The following is a 14,929-nucleotide window of genomic DNA, read 5'->3' as shown; positions in this document are numbered from 1 at the left end:
ATTTTACAAATTAGGAGTTCATTTAAGTCCCAGCATATGTTGTTAATGCTGGCTGTTACATGCTAATTAGTTTGGATTTTCTTAATCAAGAGTAGCACAGGAAATGCAAACTATGGAACACACACTGAGCTGAAATTTTTCTGAGCAGTGGTCAAGTAAAAGGTCCTGTGTGGAAGAGGCAGGATGTAGTTACTTGTTTCAGTTTCCTCTGGGAAATCAGCTGATATGGAAATCAACTCTTTTTCCTAGTGCAGCTTAACCATCCGTACGTGTAATATTCAGGAATTTCTTCTGATTAGTGATCTCAGCATTTTAAGGCACCACCATTATAAATTCACAGGGTGGTTGTTTTTTTTTTTTTGAAGGTTAAGTATTTTAAAGCACACAGATTTATTCATACGGGCTATCAATTACTTTGATATCCTTTGAATTAGCATTGAAGTTAAAGGTCTTTGAACTGAAAGGATTTCATTAATTGCAGGCAAAGATATAGAGTCCATAATTCCTTTGGATGGAACTGTCATGAATCTTGAAATGTGGCAGTGAGAGTCATTAGCAGAGTGCCATTCACATTGGCTCATCAGAAAGGGAGTTTGATGTGATTGCCTCAAGCAGAGTACAGAAGGTCAGCACGGGCCAATACCCTCAGCTAACAGAAATGTAGAGAGTTCACAGAGCTGCATGACAGCTAGCTCCAGTAATCCTGACTCCTCTGTCTAGATGAGTTGTTTCCTGGGGAGAAACCTATTGTCAGCTGCTCAAGGCTCTTGCCATTTAAATTCTTAAAGGGATTTTATTTTTTGTTATGTGACATTTCTATAATATTCTACATGACTTGACATTATTTTTAGGCAAAGGAGTAAGGTTCAATTAGAGATTAAGGATCAAGAGGATGACTTGCTTCCTATTTCTACATGTTTTACTTCCATTTTTTTCTCTGTTTAATGTCCTTCTGCAGTAGCTCCTGCGTAATTTCACATATTGTTAAATGCAAAAAAAAAGTCTGGAATCTCTGAGGACTGTAAAGATATGTGACATGCCAGGAAGGCGCATTTCTCCACTTTATTTAACAGAACTTGGGCACTAAAGAGATGGAAGTTTTTGAGAGAGAGCACCAATCACCACAATAACCAGTTCTCAGTTCTTTTGTGGCTAGACAGCTATAAATAAAAGTGCTTCAGCTTATTTTATTGCTGCTGTACTAGGAGAGTAGGCACACTTGGATGGCTGGTGGCATTCATTTTTCTCCTCTTCACTAGCATGAAGGGCATAGTTCTGAAAGCAGATGAGGAGGTGCATGATGTGATGACAGAGCCACCAGAGGCAATTTAATGTCAGAGGTGTTCAGAGGACCTTTGCCCAGTATAAGAATCATAAGATTGTATTAATAGGTAGGAAAATATACCTTTAGGCCTTTGCTATCCATCTCATCCAGAATCAAAATGTGCCATATGGAACAACTCTAGCATTAGGTTTCAATTACAAGTTTAAGTTTAAATCTTAACCAGTTCTGTAATGGACAGTGAATAGTTGATTCTTAATATGGCTGTTAATTGTATATATTGTATACTATTATATAGTATATAGTATTAATTAATTCTCTAGGACTAGAGGGAATGGTTTCAAGCTGTGGCTGGGGAGATTCAGGCTGGACATTAGGAAACATTACTTTTCAGAAAGGGTGGTGAGGCACTGGAATGGACTGCCCAGAGAGGTGGTGAAGTCACCGACCCTGGGGATGTTCAAGGAGTGATTGGATGTTGTGTTGAGGGACATGGTTTAGTGGGAGCAATTGGTATTAGGTGAATGGTTGGACTGGATGATCTTTTAGGTCTTTCCCAACCTTGGTGATTCTGTGATTCTATGATATGATGTTAGGACTCCTGGTTGACTGTCAGAAGTTTTTAAGACAGGTATCTGGGTCTTCCCTTCTTTATGGTTCCCACCACCACACTGCTCTGTTATAATTTTCAGGTAAACATTCCCCAAAATGAGAAGCTGAGATGGCAGATTTTCCCAGTTGGCCCAGTTTTGTGGCTGACATGGGCTGTGCATGACTTTAAGTTTACAGAGAAGCGTAGGTGGGAGGTCAACTTTTCTCATTTATTTCTGTCGCTTCTCCAGAGCAGGTGCAATTTCTTCACATGATACTTACAGGTCTCAACCTCTACAAGAAGAGGCTGCGATTGACTGAATAAGCAACTTGATTCATTACTCTTTTGGGTTGCTAAATAGATAAATCTGAAAGGACAAGAGAAAATGTGAGGAAGGCCCAGATCTGATTGGTAGTGAAAATTGGTCTCATTACGGTGCAGTAGGGAATTTGTTTTTGTGCTGGGGGAGGGAGAGGCCTTGTCTAGTGGTCTTCAGTCTGGTCGTTATTTATCTTTTTATACAACTATCTTTCAGAAAGTGTGTGAGCTGCATTCAGGTCTGGTTTCATGAAAGTTCATGACTAGCCTCTGGGGCTGTGAAAAGGTTCAGTTGGTAGTTTTTTAAAAAGATAGGTTACTTACTGCTAGTCATATGTTAAATCTGGCAATACTTTCCACGTAAAGACACTCTCAACCTTCTAATTGACATTTCAGGTTGTAGCCACATTATTTCTCATAATCAAGGTTTTATGTATCCTGCCACAGTGACAGCATTAACAGATTTTATTCAGTAGTAAAATCTCACACCATCTGTCTTGTCCTACCATTATTAGACCTCTAGTGCTCAGTGACCCTGAAATCTTGAACATAGTTTAATTCCAAAGGGTTACTTGTTGTTTGTTGTTGTTGTTGTTGGGTTTCTTTATTATCTAGCATTATTTACCACTTCTGAGTAATCTTTTTAGGTAGAATATATTCTATTTAAAAATAAATAAGAAATTTTGTAATGAATAATAGTGAACTGACCAATGGTGATGCAGCTTTTTCCTCTAACTTTATTGCTGGTATGGAAGATGCAACAGCCTCACTTTGGGGGAACTCAGAAATGACTGTGGCGTAACCAGAAAAGAAAACAAAGTGGGTGACCAGCTAGAAGTCACAGAAATAACTTGGTATGTGCATGTATATGGAACAGACACTTCCAAGCCAAAGTGTGATTTAAGTTGGACTCATTTTCTAGTAACCTCAGAAATCCATTGAGCAATCTTTTTTTTTTTTTTTTCTTTATTTATTTAGATGTAGATTAAATCTAAATATAAATCCAAAGTAAATTGCATATCCAATTATTCCACACAAGGGAAGAAAATGCATAAATAAGCTCAGAATCAGATTAGAATTGTTTTTAATGTTCATTTTATTACACATTTCCCCCTGACAGTTATTTAATTTTAAACAGCTTGTGTTTTGAGTCATGGATTTTGAGCGCATATCCCTTCAAAGAGATTATCAGTGCTGCTGCATTCTAAAATAAACTGATGTAAATAAAGCAAAGTAAAAAATGTTTTAGTAAATAAATTAGTGTGCTTGATGTTGTTGTTCACAAGGCTCAGATCATTTTAAACACCATCCTATCATTTTCAAGGTCTTTTCTTTGCTTATTCATATTTGAAAATGAAATAAGTGAGTAGAATAGAAAGTATAAATGTAAATATATACAGGACATGTAATAAAATACTTATATATTTTATTCTTACTATTCAAAAACCTGGAAATCAAATTCAGACAAAATTCACAGTATTCAGTTGACCATTGTAAGTGCTAATATAGGGTCTGCTTTTATCCAGACTCATACAGCTTGGTATAAAATGGGTTTGGAGGAAAGGAGTTCTGAAATTAGTGCAAAAAAACTTCAACCAAAGTGATAGAACCAGTGGAAATATTTGAATACATTAGTAGCAGTAGAATACCTTACTTACGTTGTCATGGTTTTGTGCTGTCAATATTCTACATCATGACATCATGTGCGGTATGAACTGTTTTGGTGGTATAAGAAAGTGTAATAGAGGGTATGTGGAAGTGTAACAGAGGGTATGTGGAAGTGTAACCTTGTCTGATCTGCCTACGGCCATCCCACCCTGGTAACGCCCGATCTCGTCTGATCTCGGAAGCTAAGCAGGGTCGGGCCTGGTTAGTACTTGGATGGGAGACCTCCTGGGAATACCGGGTGCTGCCATTCCACAGATCTGGAGCATGAACCTTCCACACTTCCGCAGACTCACAGTGAAGCAGTCATTAAACATGTTTTTCTTGCACAAACTAATGTTCAAAGTAATATTTTGACTTGTGCCTCGTGTTTCTTCAAGTATCTTCATTAAAAGGTAGAGAACTCATAGCATTCCTATGTAAAGCATTATTGGTAAAGAAACAGATTAGCACCCAAGCACCCAAAATAGGTTGGAAATGTCACCGCCTGGCATTAATTTAAAATAAAGATCCCAGGAACATTGATTGATTTATTTTTTTTCCAGATGTTTCACCATTTTCAAAGCCACAAAATGATCTCTCTGACTATCAAAGGCTGTTTTAAGATTATCTGAGCACATTGTAAGAAGAGTCCTTGAGGATTCCCTGCCATTTTTGATTCCAAAGTGTAGCTTTCATATTGATTAAATTGAAATTTTCATGAGAATAAATCTCCTTGTAGCATCTTTCTATTTTTATACCACTGTGTAAAGCTCTGCTCCCTAGACCTCAATTAAATCAGCATTGACCTTGCAACTCTCGGTAGAAAACACACAAGTTCATCTTGTCACTTTTTTCCATTCTTTTAAAAAGTTGTGCCCTCCAGAATGGTAGAATCAAACCTTCACCGCTGTCTCCCAAACACTCCATTAAAATAACGAAAGAAAACCAATTGTATAACTCTGTGTGTTTACTCTGGAATTTTTTCACTGAGAGGGTGGTGAGGCTGTGGCACAGGCTGCCCAGAGAGGTTGTGGATGCCCCATCCCTGGAGGTGATCAAGGCCAGGTTGGATGGGGCCCTGGGCAACTTGATCTAGCAGTTGGCAATCCTACCTGTGTCATGGAGGTTGGAGTCTGTTGATTTTTGAAGTCCCATCCAACACAAGCCATTCAGTGATTCTATGAAATATTTTAAATAACAGAGCAGTACATCAGTTATTTTTTTTCAGGCCTTCTTTTGTGCTACTTGCTAGCTGCAAGTCTCCCTACGTTTCTGGCTTGGAAGGTCCTGTGCCATTGGAGTATCACTGGGTTCGGGCCACCAGCTGTATCAGTTGCTGTGAGTTTGAGGAGGATTTGTACATCACTGCTCAGATTTAGGCTTTATAATTTCCCTTCCAGGGCCACGAATCAGAAAGTCCAAGAGCCATGGGCCATGCTGAACTGGCATCATGGGAACTATTGGGATAATGTAGAAGTAGCATAGGTAGAGCAGGCTATGCCAGAAGTAGGTTTTAACTGCCAACTGACAAAGCAGGTGTGTTTTTCATCAGTGGGCTTAGACAAATCAAACCACAGACTGTTCAGCCGCTGCATCTTAAAACACTCAGTCTGAGTACAGAAAATGCAGCATAGGTGATATACCTAAAGAGTGAGACCCTAAAAGAAGTGAACTTTGATTATTTTTTTATTCACACCATAGAAGGGCCTCAGCTTGTACATGAGACACAGAGTATAGGCCTGAAGTAAAGCTGATGCTTCCTGCATTCTAAAGATGGAGGGATTTTTTATTTATAGCATTGAAGAACAGAAGTTCCTAAATATAGATTTATAGCATAGACATTCCTAAATATAGAATGAATAATACAAAGCTAGTTGTAATTTTCCATGTTAACCTCTACACTTACTTGAGCATTAACTGAAAGAGAAATTGCAGCATATTATGTGTTGTGATTATTCTGACTTTAAAATTGAAATTCCTGATAGTTTTAACAGCTTGTAATGCTTTCTTCATATGTCTAGAATATGGCACTGGTATTTAATTTTTCTTCTTTTCCATTTTTTATACAGAAATTTTGAAAACCCTATATTATATATTGGAGTTCATGCCACACTGAGTTGAAGAGCATAGCGAGCCAATCCTTAAAGATCATTCCATTATGTTCATTAATGTTTATGGATTATAACTATTACTTGCTTTTCTGAAGCATCTGTTCTATTACCTGAGGGGCTTTCTACTCCTAAGAAGCAATTCTTCAAATTTAGGGAAATGAGAGACTTGGTAAACCAATGGTCAGGGAGAAAAGTCTACTTCACTTTCACTGTTTTGGATTGCATTGATCTTTTTGTTATTGGGATGAGTACTAAAGTCTTGTTCATTATGGATTTGGGGAGTTTCATATCTTTCTTTCTATTCTTCAGTAAAATGTGACTTCATGTGCCCCCCTAAAATCTGCAGGTTTTGTTTTCAGTCACACTGGGATATATGTGATGGGAGATGAGAATAACTGACGTTTGTTTTTCATTTTACTAAAAATTGTGCAAATGGAAAGATTCTGTGATTGCTAACACTGAGAGAACTATGGACGGGTAAAATCAAGGCCAAAATAAACCAGAAGTATGGTGTAATTGGGTTTAAAGTCTGAAAATCTGGAACTTAGAAGCTTTCCATCCATAGACTGATCTCCTGTGCCTCAGAGAAATAGGTAATGCATTCTGGAAAAGAAATATAAAAAGAGGCAGGTATTTTTGCCAGTTTGGATCCATTTTTCCAGGTGTTTTAGCCGATACAGAAGAACTGAGGGTAAAGGTAATTTATAACATGAAGTATAAAGCAATTACTGTCTATCCAGCACACAGAAAATAGGTGGGATTTAACAAGCTGTTGGGCTCAGCATCAGTCCACAAGCATTAGCATTAGCTGTCAGGCTAAGCATGCCGCACCTCTAGTTAGCACATGCCTGATAGGGAAATGTTGGCTTCTGTGGCCCCAGCACTGAGTTTTTGGGCTGCCAAGCTGCTGGCTGCCACCAGCTCCATGGACATCACAAGTTGCTGAGACCCATGGCCCAGTGATTTCCAGCGTGCTTAAGCAGACTCTCTGACTTCTTCCTTTAGGAATTTATTCCTTGCCATGTTGGAGTACCTCTTGAAGGGACCTCTTGAATCCCCAAGTTATTAACAAGCCCCATTTCAACAGTTCTACCCTACCTGTAATTTCTGTATTCTTCTCTTTCTGCTCGTTCACATAGCTCCTTCTCCCACTTGAGTGATTTTCTCAGAAACCAATGGCACAATTCCACCCTAGTCTGGACCGAAGCTGATCCTTCAGTCCTAGAAACAGAGGCAGCCAAGGGCCCTAGGAAATGGAGAGGGAGTTTACAGAGCTGGTGTCTGGTTTTAGTCCACTTTTATTACTGTTAATATTTAGAGTTATCAATATTTCGCAGTGCAGCAGTTCAGAACATTTTGTTTGTGAAAGCACAGATACCCTCTTGATTTCATCCAGCCTTCCTCCATACGTGCAGATGGACAATTGTTTTCTGTTGATCCAACCTAACTGTATTTCATCTATCACTATCTTAATGAGCCACTGGCATTTTCTTTTCATAACCGGTTTCGATGTGTAGCATATGCTGCAGGTTTATAATGTAAATTTTATAACCAGGAAACGTATACGTTGCGTGCATTACAGAGCCAAACAAGTCGTATTTTGATGAAGGCATCTGTGCTTTCATTTCACAGCAGAACTATGTCATTTTGCTGTATTCACAGAAACAAACTTTATAAACTGATGCTTATATAAATGCTGAAAAAAAGCAGACACTCAGTGAATTATTTTTACAGTTTAAATTTATATTTCTTCTGAATTCTGTCCTTGATAGAAGACTCAATATCTATGTATTGAATAGCAAGGAAGTACATTCTCTATTTCAGTGAATTTTGTATACTTATGCAAATTACTTGCCGAGTTACATAAATTTATTTTGAGGTCATTATATGGGTAATTTGTTACTGAGTAAAGTAGTTTGTAAGGTTATGAGACATTAATCCTCCAATAGGTCTTTAATTAGGAGAGATGAATTAAATAATTCATTGTGAAACTTGGCCTGAAAACATTTATACTACTCGATTATACCATTTTACATGCAGTGACAAATTATTTAGGTGTACTTTGAAAATAGTAGGACTTAATTACTTCCGAGGTCTTAGATATCTGTGATAGGTCCTTTAAATGCATTAGACTGGAAATTCATACAAAGGCTAAAAACAGAGTTCAAGTCCTTGGGGTTAAAAAAGCTGAGATGAAAAGCAAACATTCTGTTTGCAGGAAGGAGCAGGAAGCAGCTCAAAAGAGGAGAGGAATGGCAGCTCACCAGCATGTCCAATTCCCCAAATATTTTTAGTGCAAAACCACACTGGAAATCATTAAAACATGAATATGGCGTGGCTTTAAATTTGAATAAAAGGAGTAAGCTACTTTCTTCAGTGCCTTCTACTGACCTGGCCAATCTGGGTTCTGCAGAAAAGATCCCTGAATTTTCTAAAGAACCTAAAAACAAATAGGAAATAAGATCAACTAAATGAGAGTAATTTACTAGACTGGAACCAGAAAGTTTTTCATTCAGATACACTAGAGAAGTAAAATGGAAGTAATCTAATGTTTAGTGTATGTTATTCATTGTTATCTTCTTATGGTGGAGTGCCTATCATAACATCATATAAATTGGAGGAAAGGTTCATTTGAGAATGTTATTTATTAATTTGTGCTGTGGAGAAGGATGTTTTTAACAAATTGGAGGATAACCTATTGAACTCAAACTAGGAACTCTAAAAAATTAAAATCCATAATCTCAAATCTGGGTTTAATCCCTGAGAATGGTCCTTTTGAGTATGCACAACTGTCAGCGTAATGTTTTTGCACAGTGATGTTACTGACCTCTGGTTGCAGCCTGGCAGCTGGAGCTCTCATCCAGTGCTCTCAGGCTCTGATTTCAGTTTTCTCCATGGCCTGAGATAACTCAAATGCACATCACCTACCTCACGAGAGGACATCTCAGCTGGGCAAAACAATCTCCACTCTTGTGCTGAATGCAGATGGAGGAGACCAGAAAATGAGCAATCAAAACGGAGAGTGATGGAACTACTGTGTCATTTGCAGGCTACTGCAAGATCATTTTTATCATTTCCCAGATGACGGTTTGAATATATGCAGTAAGAGAAGGGTGTTTTATCTGTGACCACCTTCAGACTTTTTGCTATAAATAACTAATGCATATCCACAGGCAGACCTTGAAGTCATGCTTGTGTCATTTACTTGTTTGGATATGGCCAGTGGGAACAGCCAGAAGTCTGGAAACATCCTCTGTGAATTTGGACAACTAAACTCCATTTTAACTGCAAATCAGGTGCCTCAGCACTGGTGCTGCTTTCTGTCTTTTCCACTTGAATTCCAGGTTATCTATCCGTGTATGAAAGTACTGAGCTGAAAAGCAGTGTAAAAACGTGACGGGTCTGGGAGGAAATAAGGAGGAAAACAGCAGCAGCCGCCACAGCCAGATTGCACGTGCCTAGCTTCCTTCATAAAAGATCTCGTGACTAATTTTTCCTGGCAATCCTAGGAAGAGTGGATATTTACCACCTTTGGGATGATACTAGATGTGTTTCAAACAAGTACATTTTAAATGAATACTCTGACATTCACCTTGGAAAAAAAAACACCACATGTACTATAAAGAGAGAATGAAGATGCATCAGGCAGAAGAACGGGGATTGTGTGAAGGCTCATCAGAACAATATAGTGACATAAATAGGGGTAAACAGCTAGAGAGTAGACTTAGTGACCGTGTTTGGCTGATGTGCAAATGTGGCTTAGGTTGGGGCTGAATTGTGGGGGTTATGCGTGAGTGAAAAAATTGCGGCTAAGCTTCAAAGTAATGGCTTTATTCCATAACCATCCAAAATCAGATGAAATTTTCTTGTTCCTTTCTTCAGCCTAAAAACGTTTTTAAAGATCCCACTTTTTAGTAAGTCAGGTCACTTAGCAGGAGCTGCAGCAATTTCTTTCAATTCATTTATCAAAGCATTTGCAGCGCCCATTATGAAACAACAATAGATGTTAACAAAAGGAAGTTAATCTGTGTTCTATAAATAAAAAGCTAGAGAACATCAAAGCTGCTAGCAAAATCCCGTGTTTCTTTTAAGTTTCATTCAGTTTTCCTTCTTTACATCCATATGATGAAAGTTTATGTAAGGAGTCCAGCTCGGATATTTAAGATAGTAGAAAAAAACAAAAAACAAAACAAGCCCCAACACAACAGCCTACATAAAGAGAAGTAAGAAAAGTACAGCTGGGTAAGAAAGATGTCAGAAAATATCTTAGCTTTTGGTAGCTGTCATATGCTGCTGAGGCAAAGCCCTGCAGACAGGCTTCAGTTGGCTGCTACCCTACTCAGCATGAGAGGTCAATGCCCCGAGCGGCTCCCGTGGCACCACAGGAAGGAGCCCCAGCAGTGCAGTCACCAGCTCCTGCTGCCCCAGTACATGCCTGGAGCTCAGCCTGGCTGTCCAATTAGCTGATGTTATCAACATGCTTCCTCTCAGTCCACCCAAACAAAACATGATCTGTTGGCCTTGCAGGGGCTGCTCTTCTATCAGTGTGAGTTTCTGTATCCCTGCTGCAGCCTTATCTGCTGTTTTGAGTTTGCTCTGAAGGAAACTGTTAACAGGAGTAATGGCTGGTCTTCTGCCTCTGGCAGCAGAGTTAACACTGGTTGGTGTGACATTAAAGCACATACAGCAAGGCAATGCAGAAAAGTATTGGCCTGAAAGTTAAAATAGATCAGGAAAACTATAATAAAAACAGAAAAGAAAACAAACAAACAAACAAAAGAGATGAAATGAAATGAAATTGAGTCTCTCAAGACAAATTGAAAGGTCAGTGGCAGAGCTTGAGGATGGAGTCTAGCAAAATGGCATCCTCTGCCAAGGTGATCAGTTACACATGAGTGATGTATGGCAGAGGCAGTGGTGTCAGTAGAAGTCAATATGATCTACCTTGCCAGAGCTTGGCTGCTGAGAGACAGCATCAGGCAGTGACAGATGCAGTCAAATTTGTGTTCCCTACAATAGAGCCCACAAAACCTGAGATAGGCATCTTTCTAAAGCTAGATTGCCCTTGTCTTTTTTGAAGAGCCATTCGTTACAAAGCTTGCTGTGTGTATATTACTCCACTGTTAATGAAACTCAATGAGCTACATAGATTTTTAGGGAGCAGAAGGGGTTTTGCTTGGTTGAAGAAGCTACCACATCAACTAATGGTAAAATCCAGCCTTGATGCCATACAAAGAAGTAAACCTCCGCTTCCATCCTATGTGAATTCAGATGTGACACTGTTTGAAAGTAAGCTAAGCCGTCTTTCATGATTTGTGGTTTCTCAGAGCAGTTGTTTCAGCTGGGTAAAATAGATACCATTTGATTATTTTACTGTGTTGGGGAGAAAAAAAACCCAACCACACGAGACATCTTTAAAACATTACTTTGTCTTGTCACATGTATTTCTGAGGCATTCTTCACTGTTACTCAAACAAAGAATAATGACCATTTCTCAAGCTATTTAAATAATACTTTGCATTTCTCTGATGTTTCAAATCATTACTCAAATAAATACAGCCATCCTAAGAACACGCTGCAGTCATGAGAGGGATCTTAAAACAAGAGGATGCTTTATAACCCAAGCAGCGTTTCCATACTTGTCTGTTTGCAAAAATAGTTATTAAATGCTGAGAGCTGGAAGAAATGTAAAATCTGGTGCTGAGAGGAAAATAAAATAATAATAATAAAAAAGCTTGTGACGTACAGGAGCAGTCAAGCTGCGTGTTTCCTCAGCTGTGAGCCTGAGAAGTTTTCCAGCCCCTTCACCATCGTCGCACCCTGACATCAGCCCAGTGACATTCCCTCATCTGCACAGGGACCAGATTGGAATGTGCCCTCCCTGCCTGCCTTTGGGTTCTTTGAGTCTGGGGCCAAGCTAGTTTGTAGGACTGGCAGACAGCACCTGTGGCCTATTAGGCCTAATGAGGGTGAGGGTATAAGAAGGAGGTGGTTTCTAGGCTTTTGTGATTGCTCGTGACTGGTTAAGGGGTGGTACAGAGGAAAGGAGTAAAAGTGTGCTTTGGGGTGAGTGTTTATGTGCTGTGGTAGAGGACAAGGATTGTAGTTGGGAGAAGGGGGACTGCCAGACAGATCTCATTTGCCAGGTATCTTCATGGCAATGGAGAAAGTGCCTGTTGTTTTCAGGAGGTGCTGGTCTCTCTGATAGCTCAGCTGCACTGTGTATGGCTTCTGACAGGGCATAAATGTAAAGGGTGTGCTTTCTCACTTGCTTGGTTTTCAAGGAGGTTCATGTGTGTATAGGGCTCCTGGGTAGGCTGGCTTAAGTTGTAGAGGTATGTGTGTGTGCCTCCTCAGTTGAGTTCTTAATAATTTATTAAGGCTTGTTCTCCAAACAAGTAGGAGGGAGGTTGGGTTTGCAGTGGGAGAGCAGGTGTGTTTGCAGCCTGCTGGTCTCCGTGGTAATGCAGCTTCTGTGAGTTCTGTGTTGTTTATTGAATGGCTTGGGTTGAAAGGAACTTTAAAGATCATCTAGTGTTCCAACCCCCTGCTATGGGTAGGGCTGCCTCTCAGCGGATCAGGCTGCCTGGGGCCCGGTCCAAACTGGCTTTGAGCACCTCCAGGGTTGAGGCATTTGCAGCTTCTCTGGGCAACCTTTGCCACTGCCTCATGATCCTCTGAGTAAAAGAAATTTCTTCCTAAAATCTAACGTAGATCTCCCTTCTTTTAGCTGAAAGCCATTCCATCCTGACATTAACCTTATGGGACCTGTTTTAAGAGATACGTGTAGAGAAACAAAATAATGTGAGGTGTTCTATGTTACTCATGACTTTTGCTGTCTCAGGAAAGCTCTTTATTTCCCCTTTGATTGGTATGATCTCATCAGCTGGTATGATACTATACTTCTGCAGCCACTGAGGTTTTTCTCTATGGTATTTGTTGATGTGAATCTTGTGTATTCCTTTGTGTATCCCTATGATACTAATTAATTTATATTGACAAGATAAGGGTATGTATGGTCAGTGCCAAAAGGCAGGGGTCTGGCATGACTTGGGATGTTGCACATATGAGTAGGGCAGAGACCCTTGTGTAGAAGTCTCCAGAAGAAAGCTAGCTGTGATTTCTATGGAGGACAAAGAAAGCGCCATGGGCAAGGAGCTGGGTTTCCAAAAGACAGCCTTTAGTAGGTGACCTGGCAACTGGTTGAGATACTTACTGGGTCCAGCAATTAGAATTTAAAGCCAGCAACTGGATTTGGTGTGCTGGCTTTTTTATTCTATAGATTTTACGTGTTGCAGACTTTTCTAGGTGAATGTGAGTAATTGTATTCTCTTATGTGGAGCTATTTTCTACATGAGTAGAAGGTGATAAATTCTGGGGAGGGGGAAGAGAACTAATGGGATGTGTTCTGCAATATGTTGCATTCAGGTATTGCAGGTATTTTTGCAAACTGAATGAACACATGTAAATGAAAATGTTTCCACAGGTTTAAATACTACTCATTTAGTGTTTTAGCATATTACATATAAACTCAGCTTTGCAAAGCCTTCTCTTTGCTCAAACAAGAACAAATAAGATGTGTTTAGGTAGAATCTCTTATGCAGCAGCATCATTATGTAGGATACTGTGTTAATACTATCTTTGCTGTTGAACATGATCATTTGGTTTGAATTATTAAAACTCTTAAAGAAAGTGTCATTTCTTTCTTAAGTTTGATTCTAATCTCCTTTCTAATTACTGATTGCTGTTTTCAAATAATTGCATTTTTATATTAAATGAACTTTTGGCTCTTTCTGAGTCTCCCTTGTCCTGCTCAATATGGGAAGTATGAAGAAGGATCTGTGTTCTCATATGAGAGAGGAAGAAGCTATGAGTTAGGAGCTACTGGGCTGAGCAATGCTTTCACCTCGTTTCTGTTAAAATGAAGACTGAACTTTGGTTGTTTGTAATGCCTACGGTATGGCTTTCTTTACAGAAAAATCATTATCTTTCACACACACACACTTTATCTGATGTAATTATTGTAAGGCTTCATTTAGAAAAGGTTAGACACAGATGTGATGAAGTATAGAAGAGCTCTGAACTTGCAAGTATGCTTTCCTTCCAAAAACTACTAAAGTAGTTATGTCTTTAAATGTTTTCTTATCTTTATCAAAGCAATTCCAGTTCATGGAAGTGAGTTACTAGTGCTTGTATACTGTCGTGTCATAAAGCACGTGGGATCTACCAGTTCCTATTAGTGGTTTCTCTAACCTCTTAGGGCATAATTCAAAGGTTCTGGGGTGGTTCTCAAGCTGACTATCACTGTGCAGTTACAGAATGTATATAGATCTGATTGACAAGACTTATGTATTGTACCAGTGAATGGTGTGAAGGAAGAACAGGCTGATAGTAGTTTAACCTTATTCCAACAAAAGAAATACAACGCTGAGAAAATAGTTGGTTTCTTCCTTCAAATGCAGGGAATGGAGGAGAATAGGAATACAAAAATACTTCAATAGGCTTTTAACGTTATCAGATTTATGGTTCTATAAATGGGTGGGATAATATGGCTATTTAGGTGAATTTTTTGACTTTATGCAGATGAAAATTAAATGGAAAGAAAATGGAAACTCCATGCTAAATAGAAGCTGTTCTTCATACTCACAGTTAACTGATTGGAACAAATGGGAAATTAAAAGCAAAAAAGTCTTGAATTTAGTGACCCACTAGTAAGATGCTTCAATTCAGTAGGACAGAGTTGGGGTAGAAATTGATTGCACCCATGCACATTATTGCCTCAACTCTGCTAACTCACAGTGAAGCATGTTTCCCAGTCGTTGAACTTCTTCAGGAATTTCTCAGACTTGCAACTATTTCTTCATTTCATTTATATTTTCATATAACATTAAAAAGATCAATTTTCAGATGGTATATTAATCTTTCTTTTGATCCCTCAGTAGTTCTCAATAAAAGGTTGTAATATTAAATTCCTGGAGC

General features: G+C 39.0%; 1 protein-coding gene and 1 non-coding gene across 8 annotated transcripts in view; both read left to right on the top strand.

Annotated features, from left to right (window-relative positions):
- Positions 1–14,929, top strand: part of LOC140249527 (SAM and SH3 domain-containing protein 1-like) — a 503,646-nt gene that overhangs the window by 188,942 nt on the left and 299,775 nt on the right. The gene's annotated exons all lie outside the window — the stretch shown is intronic.
- LOC140250832 (5S ribosomal RNA) lies at positions 3,992–4,110 on the top strand. The gene has a single exon (XR_011903289.1). It is a non-coding gene; the product is annotated as a 5S ribosomal RNA (ribosomal RNA).

Source organism: Excalfactoria chinensis, chromosome 3 (assembly GCF_039878825.1).
Source record: "Excalfactoria chinensis isolate bCotChi1 chromosome 3, bCotChi1.hap2, whole genome shotgun sequence".
NCBI lineage: Eukaryota > Metazoa > Chordata > Aves > Galliformes > Phasianidae > Excalfactoria > Excalfactoria chinensis.
This window is presented reverse-complemented; position numbering and strand designations above follow the sequence as displayed.